Below are 12,059 nucleotides of genomic sequence, written 5' to 3' on the forward strand. Positions count from 1 at the left end.
GCCCAGGGCCTGGCAACTCTCCTCCAAGGGGTCAATCTGGGCACTGGTTTTCGTGGGGGTGGGAGGGACGCAGTCAGACTCAGACACAGAGGAGCCTTTGTTCCCGGAAGACAGAGAGATGGACAAGACAGAGAGATGGACAGCCAGCAAGAAGCAGTGGCGAGAGGAAGATCCGAGTGGGCCTCTGTTTCCCACGGAGCTGTGGACTGCCTGTGGATGGCGTGGGAGGGGAAGGAGGGAGGAGATGAGGTGGCTCCAGGGCCTGGAGCCTGGGTTTCTGCTATCTGGTACTATCTGCCTTAGTAAGGCTCATTTAAAGCAGTTTTATAAGCACGGCCTACTGAGCAGGTTCTAAAAACAAGGGGCGGGGCATTAAACCTGAACTGGAACTGGAACTGGTCCTGGGGTGGCTGTGATTGCCTGTCAGGCCCTCATGAAGGGCTTGGTGGGTGGGGGTGCAGGGCACCACAGGTTGCTCTCTCCAGCCTCCATCAGTTGCCACCCCAAGAGCTGATTCCTGGGGGCCCTAGCATAGAAGGTGGGACCAGGAATGTGCCTACACAGCATGTGGAGACGGTGCCAGGCAGTGCTTTGCATTGATTGGCCCAGGGCAGGGTCATGAGAATTGATGGTTCATCTCTCACTGGCCCTGGCCTTTAGCTATAGGGAGTCCTAAAGAAAGAAGCCTTGGCAAGTTCGGGTTGGGAGACAGAGAATGAAGGCTGATTTTTCTACTTAGACCCAGGCAGCCGTGATTTGGAGATTGGGCTCCAGGACCCAGAAGGCCAGGGGCTCAACACCAAAAGCCTTACATAGCTGAGTCCTACTAGGGGTTTGGAGGGGGCATCATTCCCAGCTACTCCTCCCAACCCCGGTACTACAAGTCCCCAGTATTATTGAGGCCTTCACAGGTGTCGCCAAGATGCTGTGAGGTTTTGGAGAGTGGGAGGTGGCAGAGATGGGAGATGTGATCTGAGAGATCTTTGCCAATATGCATGTTTTGAAAAGTCAAGAGGGTGGGACTGGGCCAGTCCAGAGCAGGGACCCACCGGTAGGGTGGCCATGCATCCTTCACCTGAGCAGTCCTGGTTTATGCCTGGTTTCCAGTGAATCAGATCCCCTTCCACTCTCACAAAAGTCCCGGTGTGGATGATATGTGGTCGCCAAACATGTCAGGAAGCAGCGTTCCTCGGTCTGTCTTTCCTGCCTTCAGGGCTTGGTGGGCCGAATTCCTGGGACCAGGCCGAGGCAGGCTGCCTGGTGAGGAGGGAGGGCAGGGAGGGGCCCACCTCAGAGGTGCAAGCCTGGAGGGGGCAGCAAGGAAGTGGTTCCCTTTGGGGCAAGATGGTGGACCTCTGATTTGTGGGGACCTGCCGAGGTGCCAGCTTCTGGGGAAGCAGGTGAGCCACTTCAGGGAGAGTGCTGGAGAGGGCAGGCACGCTAATGGGGCAGGATCTTGTGTTCAAGAAGCGAACCCCACCCCAGCGCTGTCACTGGCTCTGTATGTTTGTATGTGTGTATGTATGTATTCTCCTGTACATGTTTTATAAAAGAGTCCCCTAATTTATCCGCTGTGTTAAGGCTGGAGGGGTGGGGCGTGGGCTCCCAGCTGTAGCTTGCTCTGGGTGGGTGGGAAGGACAGGTTCTCACTTGGCTTGAGAAATAAACAGGCCAGTTGGGCCTGGCCTCCAGCTCTGTGGCTGCAGATTGGTGACTCGGAACTAGCGGGGCGCGAGGAGAGGTTGGGAGAGCTCGGTGGGGAAGGCTGAGCACAGGGTGGTGGCTGAACTGACTGGTGAGCCATTTCGCTGGACGCAAACATTCTCTCTGACCCTTCGGTTCTCTTGTTCTCCAAATCCCTCAGGGAGAGGAGCAGAGCTAAAGTCTGGCGATACCCACCTGTGTCCTTCAGCAAGTCTCTGACTCTCTGAACCGTGGTTCCTTCTTCTGTACACCAGGCACGACCATGATACCTACCTCATAAAGCTGTTGTGAAGACTGGAGACAGTCCTGAGTTCATTTAACAAGTATTTGAGTGGCCACTAGGGGGCTGGCACTGTGCTTCGCATGGAGGTACAGCAGTCAGTACACTGAGGTGACTCCTGCCCATGGCAAGATTGTAGCCGAGTGGAGGGGAGAGGGAAGAAAGGAGCATGCGCAAGAAGGAACAGGGAAGGTGAGAATAACCGGAAGGTGAGGGAGCGGAATGGATTTAGTCTAACCAGGGAGTCAGAGAAGGCCTCGTGAAGTGGTGACATTTATGGCGATTTAGGCAAAGCCTCCAGCACAGGCCTGGCACTTGGTAGTTGCTCAATAAATTGCATCTTTGGGTGATGACTACTTCACGCTTGTGTGTGGCCTTTCCGTTTCCCAGGAAGCTTCGACACGGCATCTTCAGCTTTTCCAAAAGTGGCAACGGGAACCAGAGAATCCCCTCGAGATGGTGTCAGGGGAGGGTTGTGTCTCCTCGGAGCCCTTTTCTGGGAAGTGTGTGGGGGGGGGTTGTTGGGAAACAGAAACTGGGAAGATGCCTCTTTGACTCAACTTCCAGGAAGCGTTTCCTAGGCCTGACCCCCACACACACACTCCCCCAAATCCTAGGGCTTCCTCGTTCTCCCATCCCGCCGTCCCCCACCCTCCACTGTGATGTCCTTATCCTGGTAACAGCGTGAGGACTTGGGGCTCCCCCTCTGGCTGCTCCCCCCTCCCTGAACTCAAACTCTTCCTTCCCCTCACCTGACCTGGAGGAGCAGCAGGGAGGAGTGGAGGATGGGGGACCAGGGTCCCAGGTCCGGCTCTGCCTCAGACAAGCCGTAGGAGCTTGGGTCTCAGCTAACTCACCTCAAAGGTGTCTAAGACCCTGTGTGTGGGTCCAGACCTCTCTAAGAGCTATGGATCCCACCCAGAAAGAAGTCCTCACATGCATTTTACACATAATTCAGGCACTCCACAGATCCTCCCAAAACTGGGCTCCGGGGGCAGAACGTGGAAACTAATGTAACAGTGGTTGTGGTAGCCCCCAATACCTACATCGACAGTTTGGAAAGTTCACTCGTTCTCGTGTTTGTTCATGACAATCCTCTAAAACGTGCTGGGCTTGTGTGCCCCTCATTCCATGTTGCTGGTGAGAAAGTTAAGGCTCCGAGGAGAGAAGAGAACTGTGCAGAATAGCCCACCTGACTCCACCGCATCCTTCCCCACAGCCGCCTCCCTCTCGGCTGTGTCCTTTCTCTGCCATTCACCCCTCTCCCCATCATCCCTCCCCCCCACATTTTATATCTTCCTATCAGAGTGAGGGTGGGGGAGGATGCAGCTCGGAGGGGGAGGGTAAAGCCAATCAATAAGGTTGATGAGGGTGGTAGATGCAGGATGTGCAACCTGGATCAGGTTGGCCACACCTTGGTTTCTGGGGCTCCTCACTGCTCCCTGTGTGTGGCCCAGCCCGACCCGAAGCAGGGGTGGGGGTGGCTGCAGGGCAGGCTGTGCAGGAAGCCGGGGCCGGCAGTCAGCAATGTGTAAAGGGCCCTGTCCTCGGACAGGAGCACAGCTTTCCCCGGGCCCCAGCTATTTAAGCAGAGAGGCCTCCTCTCACTCCCGGTGAGCCTCCAGCTCCTGTGGGAAGCTGTCAGGCAGGCCTGCCCCTGCCTGCTCACCCCGCCCCCAGCCGCCTGTGGCCGCTTTCATCTCTGCAGCTCAAAGGCGGGTCTGGCGTCCCATCATTAGGCAGCTGTCCGGGATGGGTGGCCACTGACACCAGACAGAGCCTGGCCTCCTCCCTCCGGAGCCCCAGGGAAGGCTGGCTGCTGCAGACCCGCTGCTGGGCCACTGGCCAGGAACAGAGAGAAGGTGCAGTTCTGAGAAAAGGGTGGACACAAGGCCATGCATTCTGAAAGCTCCCGCATGTACAGGCTCCTCAGGGCCCCTGCCCGGGGTCTCTGAGCCAGGCCTCCCACCCCTCCTGGAGAATTGTTCTCTGATCCCCTCTGCCTTCCAGGCCGGCTCCCCTCTCCACCCAGGGGTCCGGGCACCTGTCCTCGGTCTTCGTCTTCCTTCTCTATTGTTTCTTCTTCTGAAGACTGCGTTCCACCCCCTCCTCACCTGCACCCCAGCTGCACACCCTACCTTGGGAGTGCCCCCTGGACATTTCCCTGTGGATGCCTGACCGGCCACTCAATCCAGCCTCTCCAGAAGGCATCGCTCTTCCCCTGGCTCCTTCTCACACAATTGTGAGGCCCCACTATCCCCAAAGGCTCGTTCCCACATCTCCACTTCTGCCCCTCTGCCTCCTTTAGGCCCAGCTCAGATCAAAGATCTGGCAGGAAGCCCGCGCCCTCCCCTCCACCCCCTGCCCTGCCCTGCTCAGAGACCCTCCCTTCTCCACACCTCTGCACCACTTCCCCTCCGCTCCCCCCAGTCTTCAGGCTCAGACCTTCCTCCCTGCCTAGGCCACATCATCTCCTGTCAAAGGCTCCCACGGCCCCCTGGTCCTTTCCCCTTGGGGTACTTGCTCCCCTTCTCCCTCCCCCAGCTTGTAAGTTCCACAGCACAGGGGCTGCCTGTCTTATTCATCGCAGTATCCCAGCATCTAGCGCTGCCCCTAGCACCAGAAGGTACTGAACGTATGTTTGTTGAATGAATACATGTTAGTATTTATTGAAATATTGTTGAGCACTATTTAAGTTCCTTGAGGGCAAGGGTCATGTCTGCCATGTGTAACTTGTCCTGGATCCTTGCGTCCCTGCCTGAGCCTTGTGCGTGCCTGCGCGGTGGGACTATAACCAGCAGGTGGCGCGCTTCTCACAGATGCCTGACCTCCAGCTCAGCAGGTGGACTTCGGGCTCAGGTTCCCATTCACATTCAGCTGAGGTTGACGCTGCTCCTCCTACGGTCCAGACACGGAGCCAAATGCTGTCCGGTACACCAGTAATTCTCAACACTGAGCACTGGAGGACTTGTCAAACACTTGGCCCAAAGCTCCTGAGTCAGTGAGTTTGGGGTGGGGCCCAAGAATTCAGGTTTCTAGCAAGTCCCCAGGTGGGGCAGCCAGTCCTGATGGCCCAGGGACCACACTTTGAGAAGTGCTGCGTGCAGTATCCCGTTTGGCCCCACCCTGCCCCACCCGCTCCGGGTAGCAGCGCCGCTCCCAGCTTACCCAGGAAGAAACGAAAGTTGGACGGGCGAGTGAGCTTGCCGAGGCCACAGGCTGGAGCGTGGTAAGGAGCCCGGCTGCGCGGCTGCCCTGCCCTCTGCCTCCAGGGCAGCGTGTCTGGCGGAGGGGGTGGGGGGTGGCCGCGCCTCTCGCTCTGCCTGCCCGTCCTCGTTCCAGGGAGGGCAGTAAGGAGAGAGTAGGCGTGGCATGTGCAGGCGCCGGGACAGGGACATGGCACTGGGAGGCTGGGAGGCTTCCTGGGGTGTCTACAGTGTTTCAAAAGCACTTTCACTGCTACTTCAACCTGGCCTCACAGTGCTGGCCAACAAGCATCCTGCCTCGGATGCTGTGTGCGGCCATGACGGCCTCCCGCTCCAGGACTGAAGCTCTCGCTCCGCTGGCAGCCAGCGGGAGAGGCGGTAGCTGACTGCTCTCTGCCGAGTCCCCTCTGGACTGTGCTTTCCACCTGAGAGCCTCCTCACCCAAGGCCACACTCCCTGGCGGCAGCCGTCTCCTCAGACAGGTCCTTCCCACCCTCCGCACGACTCTGAAGGGTCGCCATAGCTCCAGGGCTGCCCACGCACGGCCTCTGTTGCCAGTGCAGGCAGCCCCGCGGTTCTCCCTCTGCCCCACCCCCTTCCTGGGCTTCCCTTCCCCCGCGGTGTGCATCCTGACCGCATCCCCACGAATGTCCCCCACACAGATCTCCGTCTCCTGGGGAATCTGTCCTGCAACGGCTTGTCGCGTCCTCGGCACCGTGCTAAGCGCTTACACATGTTATTCCATGTGATGCTGCCACAGCCCGGAGGCTGGTGTTTTGTTATCCTGTTTATGGATGAGCTTGGAGGGACGGAAGGGCTGCATAACTTGCCCAAGGTCGCAGAGCTGGCAAGTATCAGAGCCAGGACTCCCATCAGACTCTGGAGCTCTGAAGTAGGCCTTACGCATTATACAACACTCTTCCAGAACATTCCTGTGGTCGAGCCTCAGAGGGGGATTAAACAAAGGAAACAGCTTAAGATATATTCTGATTCAAGGAAGGAAAACTTCTCTGCTGCCCTCAGTCTTTCCCATCAGCCTCTCGCGGTGCCTGTACACAGAGCCCTGTTGCTCAAGTTCAGTTTAGTGGTTCTTATCTGGAAGAATGTGGCTCCTTAGTGGACTTTTGGCAATGTCTGGAGACTTCTGGTTATCGGGCCTGGGGGGACCCTGAGTGTTTAGGAGATGGAGATCAGGGATGCTACGAAGTGTCCTATAGTGCACTAGGCAGCCACACATACAAATCCAGCCCAAATGTCAGGCTCAGGAGCCCTCAAATCTAGGTTAAGGCCTGGTCTCCCACAGAGCAGGTGACCACCTGGGACACTGTTGGCTAGCACTGTCCCGATGCAGTGACTACTGGGAGTAGGCTTTGGTGACGGTGGTCAGAGATACTTGAGCGTGGGGTTGGAAAGAGGGTTTGGAAGGCAAACCTCCAACTTCACAAACCTTGAAGAACGAGTGTTATCTCATTTAACAGGTGAGGGGACTGGAGTACCAAGAAGTTACATGGGGTTGTGAGAAGAGAGAAACCTGCTGGCCCTGGAGACTCCCTGTTTCCCCCTTTCATGACCTCAGCAGCCCCACTGGCCCAAGGAAAGACTGCAAGGCCACAAGACCCCACACGATCCACCCTCCCTCATCTCTGCCACTCTGCCCCTTACTACTCCATGCTGGTCACATGGACGCCCAACACACTAGCCCACTCCTGCCTCAGGGCCTTTGCACATGCTGTACCTGCACCACTGGGTGCTGATCTCAATCCCAGTGTTACTCTTGGAGAAGCTGGGCCTTCCTGACTACTCCGTAAAAGGGCAATACCCTTCCTCCTCCTGGATCGCATGACCTTGCTTTACTTTTTTCCTTAACACATATTACCATCTGATGTACAATATATTTATTTGTTTATCCCTGGCCCTTTTCTTCCTGATTCATTTAATGTCCATTTTCCACTGGCCCTCCTTTCGTTTTTATTTAATAGTGTATTTATTTTTAGAGAGAGGGGAATGGAGAGGGAGAGAGAGAGAGAAACATTGATGTGAAAGAGAAACATAAATTGGCTGCCTCCTACCCACCCCCTGCTGGGGATCAAGCCTCCCCCAGGGCATATGTCCTTGACTGGGAATCAAACCAGCAACCTCCTAGTGCGGTGGTCGGCAAACTGCGGCTCGCGAGCCGCGGTTTGCCGCTCTGTTGACTAATGAGTTTGTCGACCACTGACCTAGACTCTCGATTCCAATAATTACAGGCTGTTGTTGTTCCTTGTGATTAAGCCCCTATCCAGTGGTCAGCAAACTCATTAGTCAACAGAGCGGCAAACTGCGGCTCGCGAGCCACTGAGGCTCGCGAGCCGCAGTTTGCCAACCACTGTCCTAGTGCACATGACAACAGACGTCCAAACAACTGAGCCACACGGGCCAGGGCTGGTCCTGCTTTTTAATTATATATGTTTTAATAATTTATTGTTTTTGTTATAAGCTGCCTCTATCTATTGTGGAATCAAAAGAAATATAAGAAAAGAACTAGCTGGTGATCACATGGTCAATGGCAGAATCATTCAGGGGCCTAGTCCTTCTCATGGTTTTCCACGAGATTTCCACACTGCAGAGTGGAACACACATGCTGTCCTACCTCCTCAAGTTTCCTCGAGGCCTGGCTTTTCATGGACTTTTCTTACTTTTTTTCCCCTATTGAGTTTACACGTACTCAACTATTAAACCTTTTCCTCAAAGTGTTTCAGTAAAAATAATTCCACCAACGAGGAGCCTGATGGGGAGCTGCTCCGGGCCCAGGGCTCCCTGGCTGCCACGCCCCGCCTCCGGGAGGCCCGGTGGATGTACCAGTAGCTCTGTAGCGCCGCGGCCTTAGTTGGCCTTGGTTTCCAAAAGGACTTGGGGTTGTTAGCTCTCAGCTCCTGCCAGGCCGAGTGTAACGGTGGGCTTTGTTGCTGAAGATGGTCGGGTGGACGAAGCCAGGATGTGGAGGAAACAAGATGGCAGTGAGGGCGGGACTGAGGGGCTGAGCTGGACAGCGGCTTCCCACAGCATGTGGCTCCTGAGGCACTGTCAGCACTTGTGGGGGGTCAGGGAGGGAGGCCTCATGGGGTAACAGCTACTGCAGTCCCCAGAGCTGAGGCCTGTGGCTGGGGGGAGGAGCCTCTGCAGTGAGGGGCCGGCCGGTTCTGGGGCAGGGTATGCCTGGGGTGGGGGTGGGGGGCGGGAAGGCGCCCACATCAACTTCAAAAGAGGCCAGAGCTACAAGCTCATCCACACCACACTCTGCAACACGGCCCAGAGCACAGCCATCCTCCGCCCCTTCTCCCCTCCCCGCGGCATCTGGGGAAGAGTGGGGGGCGGACTCTGGTGCTCCCGTACTTCCTGTTCCTGTGTGTCACCTTCAGGTCAGGGTGTGCGCGTGTCCATAACCCAGCCCTGCCCCCTCATCAGGTGACCACATCCCTGAGGGAGGGTGGCAGCTCACCTGGGAATAATGTCCATACCGACGGTGACTGTCACACCTGCCATCTCTAATGTCACATCTCTCAGTAGCACCTGGGAGAGGAGGAAGGTGAGACTCCCAGCCCTTCAGTCACTTGCAGACAGTCAAGTGCAGGGCAGGGGATGCCTGCAGATTGTCCCCACCCCCCCACCCCCCTTAACAGCACTCAGCATCTAGAGGGGGAAGGGGCATACGAATCTCTCCCACAGGAGTGAAAAGCAAACCTGGGAAAATTAACCAAAAAACCCGAAGATGCAGAATGTGGCGTTTTGTATGCCGCCGCCTGTGTAACACCGATGAAAGGACCCATACCTGTGTGCTGTGTATTTATTCACTGGGTCGCTTTGGGGGACATGCAGGAGCCAGTAAGAGTAGAAGCTTCTGGGGTGGCAATGGGTGGCCGAGGACACGGCATGAGGAGGAAGACTTTGGTCTTGCACTTTTTGAATTTCGTATTGTGTCCATTTATAATGAATTAATATAAATAAAACATTTACAAGAGTACCTGGCACATAGTAAGTATAAATATAAACTATTGTTGTTTTTATTAATCATATAAAACTAGAGGCACGGTGCACGAAATTCGTGCACGGGGGTGTGGTGTGTGTCCCTCAGCCCAGCCTGCACCCTCTCCAATCTGGGACCCCTCGAGGGATGTCCGACTGCCCATTTAAGCCCGATCCTGGTGGGATCAGGTTTAAACAGGCAGTCGGACATCCCACTCACAATCCAGGACTGCTGGCTCCCAACTGCTCGCTTGCCTGCCTTCCTGATTGCCCCTAACTGCTTCTGCCTGCCAGCCTGATCACCCCTAACCACTCCCCTGCCAGCCTGTTTTCCCTTAACTGCCCTCCCCTGTAGGCCTTGTCACCCCTAACTGCTCTCCCCTGCAGGCCTGGGTCCCCCCCAACTGCCCTCCCCTGCAGGCCTGATCACCCCTAACTGCCCTCCCCTGCAGGCCTGGTCCCCCCCAACTGCTCTCCCCTGTAGGCCTGGGTCCCTCCCAACTGCCTTTCCTTGCAGGCCTGGTCGCCCCCAACTTCCCTCCTCTGCTGGTTTGGTCACCCCTAACTGCTCTCCCCTGCAGGCTTGATCGCCCCCAACTGCCCTCCCTTGCAGGCCTGGTCCCTCCCAACTGCCCTCCCCTGCTGGCCATCTTGTGGTGGCCATCTTGTGTCCACATGGGAGCAGGATCTTTGACCACATGGGGGCAGCCATCTTGTGTGTTGGAGTGATGGTCAATCTGCATATTACTCTTTTATTAAATAGGATAGAGGCCTGGTGCATGGGTGGGGGCCAGCTGGTTTGCCCTGAAGGGTGTCCCGGATCAGGGTGGGGGTTCCCTTGGGGCGTGGGGCGGCCTGGGCGAGGGGCCTGTGGTGGTTTGCAGGCCGGCCACGCCCCCTGGCGACCCAAGCGGAGGCCCTGGTATCTGGGGTTTATTTGTCTTCTACAATTGAAACTTTGTAGCCTGGAGTGGAGCCAAGCCTTCTGCTTGTTCCATGGCGGCAGCCATTTTTTGGGGGATTTATGTATCTTCTATAATTGAAACTTTGTAGCCTTAAGCGGAGGCCTGGGCCGGCCAGGGTGTGCGGAAAGCTTGGCTTCCTCCATCACCGGGGGCAACCCTAGCCTCCTGCTCTTTCCAGCTCCGTGGCTGCCGCCATTCCTGTTTGGGTTTATGTATCTTCTATCATTGAAACTTTGTAGCCTTGAGTGGAGGCCTAGGGCAAGAGCAGGCGGGAAGCTGGGAAACCCAAGCCTCCCTCCTGCTCTCTGTGGCCTTAGCCATCTTGGTTGGGTTTATTTGCATATTCGCTCTGATTGGCTGGTGGGCATGGCTGGTGGGCATGGCTTGTGGGTGTAGCGGAGTGAGGGTTAATTTGCATATTACTCTTTTATTAGATAGGATTATTTGGAGGGGCAGAGGCCTGGGAGGGGAGGGAGAGCAGAGCCGGGTGGTGGGTGGGAGTGGGTCTGACCTGCCAGGTGGGTGGCCTGGCGGTGGCTGTAGAGCCAGGCCCTGCCGGGAGAGGTGACTGGGGACAGGGTTCCTGGGTGCTCCTGAGAACGGGGAAGGATGTGGGTCTCCCTGTACAAGCTGGGGACACACTCCCTGATAAGATCCCAGGTTTCCCAGAGCATCTGTGAGCGCAGAGGGTGACTCCAGGAGAGGCCATGAGACCTGGTGCATTCAGGCTGTGCAGTGAGGCCTCCGACAGGAAGGACAGTGTTTCAGAGGGCGTGCAGGGCCTGTCGTCTGGGTTGGCTGAGTGAACTTCCAGAGGTTTGCAGCTGGCCCTGTCACATGGGCCATCAGGACAGGGCCCAGGGCCGGGTTCCACTGTCCCTAACGTGTGGGGGCAGCGTCCCGCAGCAGTAGGGCTTGGGAAGTCTACCAGATGCGGGCATGCTTACATGTATGTCTCTTCTGACTTTTGTTCTACTGGAGACTGGCCTCCTGGGGAGCACTTGGGAGCCTAGGACACAGCCTATTAACTCCCCAGCTGTGTCTGGACTGAGGATACATCCTCGGGGAGGCGGGAAGGAGAACTGCTCTGCTGATTCTCGGGATTTCCAAAGGAAGATGATCCTGGCACTGCAGAGGGGTAACGCGATGGGGAGCAGCTTTCTGCAGCCCAGTCCTGCCCCTGGAGAAGGCCATGTCAGGAGGAGTGGCCACTTCGCAACTGTGCACACACCTGTGATTCCTTAACTGCAAGGGTGGGCAGTGACCCCAAGCACCTGGGGACAGTGGAGGAAGCCGCCTTCCAGGTGCGGGGCAAGGGGATGCTGGATGGTAAGCCATGTAGCGGAGAGCTCACCTCCACCATAATCACAGGAGCACAGATGCACACTCTTCTAAAATGCCACTTTCCACTGCTCGGAGTGGCACTGTGTGACCAGGGCACCAGCCCTTCTCCCTGGAGGGAAGCTGACCCGGTGCGGCCCCCATGGGGGCATTTGGCAATAGGTACCAAATGCAAACTGTATATTGTGGGCTAGGAATTCCATTTCGAGAAAGCTGGCCTACAGATATACCAGCAAAATGGCATCCTGTCATGGGAGCACTGTGTGTTGGAAATATTTTCCATTTCTCTCAATAGAGAAATGGTGACAAATGAGAACAGGACACACGGGGGAACACTCGGCAGCCATAAAAACAGATGAGGAAGCTCCTCATGGACCGATATGGATGAGCTCCTGGAGATACTAAGTGGGGAAAAACAAATGCGTAACAGGCCTGCAGCATATGTTGTCTGTCTCTGCTGGGTGTGCAGAGATCTCTGGAAGACACCTCAGAAACTGGTATCGCAGGCTGCAGGTTGGAAGGGGCCTTGATGACCTGTGAAGGCTCAGTCCCCGTGGGTCC

This window comes from Plecotus auritus (genome assembly GCF_963455305.1).
Source record: "Plecotus auritus genome assembly, chromosome: 4".
Classification (NCBI taxonomy): domain Eukaryota; kingdom Metazoa; phylum Chordata; class Mammalia; order Chiroptera; family Vespertilionidae; genus Plecotus; species Plecotus auritus.